This window comes from Myotis daubentonii, chromosome 3, assembly GCF_963259705.1.
Source record: "Myotis daubentonii chromosome 3, mMyoDau2.1, whole genome shotgun sequence".
NCBI classification, from domain to species: Eukaryota; Metazoa; Chordata; class Mammalia; order Chiroptera; family Vespertilionidae; genus Myotis; species Myotis daubentonii.
The window spans coordinates 1-3768 of record NC_081842.1 but is presented as its reverse complement, the minus strand read 5'-3'; positions in this window follow the sequence as shown (position 1 = coordinate 3768).

The following is a 3768-nucleotide window of genomic DNA, read 5'->3' as shown; positions in this document are numbered from 1 at the left end:
TCTTGTTAGGGGCCACTGCTCTACCCATACTGGTTTAGTTGTTTTCCATTTTAAAGGTAGGGCGAAGCACTTGGGAGTGGCTCCCTTTATAAATTTTGGTCCTGAACACTGGCGCCAGCACCAGCTTGAAAAATCATTTGTCTATGGCCTTTCTGTAAAGAAGGTAGAGTAATTGTAGCCCCCCATTGTTGTAAAAGATCTCTTCCCCACAAAGATAGTGCAATGGAGGCAACATATGGCTGTATTTTGCCCTTTTGCCCTTCAGGCCCCTGACATTCAAGTACATTAGAGCTTTGTAAAATTTCAGCAAGGTTTGCAACCTGTAAAAGTTGTATTCACCTTGTGCACCGGCCAAGATTGAGGCCAGTGCAAAGTAGAAATTATAGTTACATCAGCCCTAGAATCCACCAGGCTGATCATTTTTATTCCCTCCGGGAACATTACTGTAAAAATTGAGGTCTTTGGCCTCCTAAGACTGTATGCTAAAAAACCTTTTTTCCAGTGCTGCCAAATCCCCCAGTTTGCTTAACTGGTGCCGTATGCCCTATTTGTTTATAGGGAAGTAATAGTAACTGCCGAAAAAACCAAGATGGCGGCATAGGTTAACGCCGGAGATTGCTGCCCTCGAACAACCACTTCAGAGATATAACTAAAGGACAGAACGGACATCATCCAGAACCACAGGAAGGCTGGCTGAGTGGAAATTCTACAACTAGGAGGAAAGAGAATATCATACCCAGACTCAGAGGAGGCGCAGTGCTGAAGTGAAATACTCAGGTGCGGAGTGCACGCGTGCGCGGAGCGGGCTGGCGGCGGAGGGCGCGGTTGTTGTTTTCAATCGGGAGGGAGTTTCAGACTCTGAGCTCCAGATACGGGTGAGTCTCTAGGGACCCAGACTCAAACGGGAGAATCGGGACTGTCTGGCTTCGGTTGGAACGCGAAGGCAGCTTTCTCTCCGAGGTGTGCAGCCATTGCTGGGACTCTGAGAGGCAGAGCCCCTGGGGAAGGAACTGAGAGCAGCCATAACTGCTCGCTCCAGCCCGCCCTGTAGATCCCCAGGGACCCACCCCACCCAAGCCCTGCACAGAACCATTTGCCAGATAGCCTCAGGCAAACGCTAGATTAGCACCGCCCTAGAGATCCAGCACAGAAGCCCTCCCACTGCAGACACAGCGGACTCTCATAGCCAGTTAGCCTGGAGGTCAAATCACCCCCGGTATTGCCGACATCAATCAAGGCTTAAAGGCAACAAGACTGCGCACAAAGACCACTAGGGGGTGCACCAAGAAAGCATAAAAAATGCGGAGACAAAGAAACAGGACAAAACTGTCAATGGAGGATATTGAGTTCAGAACCACACTTTTAAGGTCTCTTAAGAACTGTCTAGAAGCTGCCAATAAACTTAGTAAGGCCCTCGAAAAGACTGATGAGACCGCCGATAAATGTAGTGAGATCCTCAAGAAATCTAATGAGACGCTCGATGTTGTGATAAAGAACCAACTAGAAATTAAGCATACACTGACTGAAATAAAGAATATTATACAGACTCCCAACAGCAGACCAGAGGAGCACAAGAATCAAGTCAAAGATTCGAAATGCGAAGAAGCAAAAAACACCCAACCGGAAAAGCAAAATGAAAAAAGAATCCGAAAATACGAAGATAGTGTAAGGAGCCTCTGGGACAGCTTCAAGCGCACCAACATCAGAATTATAGGGGCGCCAGAAGATGAGAGAGAGCAAGATATTGAAAACCTATTTAAAGAAATAATGACAGAAAACTTCCCCCACCTGGTGAAAGAAATAGACCTACAGGTCCAGGAAGCACAGAGAACCCCAAACAAAAGGAATCCAAAGAGGACCACACCAAGACACATCTTAATTAAAATGCCAAGAGCAAAAGATAAAGAGAGAATCTTAAAAACAGCAAGAGAAAGAAACTCAGTTACCTACAAGGGAATACCCATACGACTGTCAGCTGATTTCTCAACAGAAACTTTGCAGGCCAGAAGGGAGTGGCAAGAAATATTCAAAGTGATGAATAGCAAGAACCTACAACCAAGATCACTTTATCCAGCAAAGCTATCATTCAGAATTGAAGGTCAGATAAAGAGCTTCACAGATAAGGAAAAGCTAAAGGAGTTCATCACCACCAAACCAGGATTATATGAAATGCTGAAAGGTATCCTTTAAGAAGAGGAAGAGGAAGAAAAAGGTAAAGATACAAATTGTGAACAACAAACATGCATCTATCAACAAGTGAATCTAAGAATCAAGTGAATCAATAATCTGGTGATCATAATAGAATCAGGGACATAGAAAGGGAATGGACTGACTATTCTTGGGGGGGAAAGGGGTGTGGGAGATGCGGAAAGAGACTGGACAAAAATCGTGCACCTATGGAAGAGGACAGTGGGTGGGGAGTGAGGGCAGAGGGTGGGGCAGGAGCTGGGAGGAGGGGAGTTATGGGGGGGGGGGAAAGAGGAACAAATGTAATAATCTGAACAATAAAGATTTAATTAAAAAAAATAGTAACTGCCATCTTTTCTCTAGCCTTTGCATTTATAATACTAGGAGCAGATATTATAACTAATATTTCTCCTTCGTAATCTGCATTAATAACTCCGGGAGCATGTTTATCTTTCCCTTGTGGGACCCTTGCCTTCAGACAATTCCTTTTTCATATGTTCCACTTTCCCACATCCATAGCATTTAACAGGATGGGAAATTGCAGTTTTTAAAGCATCAGCAAGAAAATTGTTATTATTAATTATTTATATAAGATTTTAATATTATTATTATTATTATTATTATTATTATTATTATATTAGTATTATTTGTATAACTTTAGGAAATGATTGGGCCGGGGTGCCGGCCTCCTCCATTTTTGACTAAGCCTTTAAACAATAAGCTTTAATCTGTGCAATAACTGTGTCCTCTAACAGCACCTGTTGCTGTAAGCTACTATGTGTTCCAGTTCCTGTTAACTGGTCAAAATTACATCCAGGTGGATTTTGTTGAACGTTAATCATCGCCACTCTCCTGGCTTCTTCCCACCACCAGGATTTAAATTGTAGATATTACCCTGGGGCTCATACTGCCTTAGCTATAGCATCCCAGTTATATGGAATTACTGTATAACCTGTATAAATTAATAACATATATAATTATATATCATATTATAATTAATAATATCTATCAATTAATTAATCCATAATCTGTTCAAATTTAACCCTTGTGGGTACTGAGCATTAGCAGCTCTTTGTGTCCCCAGGAGGGGGGTGGAGGCTCAGCCGCTAACACCGGATTAATGGCTGGTGCCATTTTACTCTCACTTTTCAGCGGCGGTGCAGCCAACTCCTGAGGACTTTTATTCTTTCTTTTCCTTAACTTAAGGAGAGTGTAAAAATCACCACCCGTCCCAGCGGAAAATGAAACATCCAGCTCTGAATCGCTGGCTGAGGCTATTCTTTCATAACCTTCTAGTTTATTTTTCCCTTTTTTCTGCTCGTATTCTTTTTCTTGGGGCCCGGAGCTGAGCCCGGAATCTGTTTTTCTTAACTCCCTCGGTTCAGTGACCGTAACCGGGAGTGGCTCAGGGGGTAGCAATCTCTGCTGGACTGCCTGAAACAATTTTTTAAAAGCCTTATCCTTCACTTTTACCCCTGGTGATCGCAAGACAGCGATGTATTGACTCTGTAGGGATAGGGAATTCCCCATGACTCTGTCTCTATTGCCGAAAGTTCCGTGTCCTTTACACAGGAGAGGGAA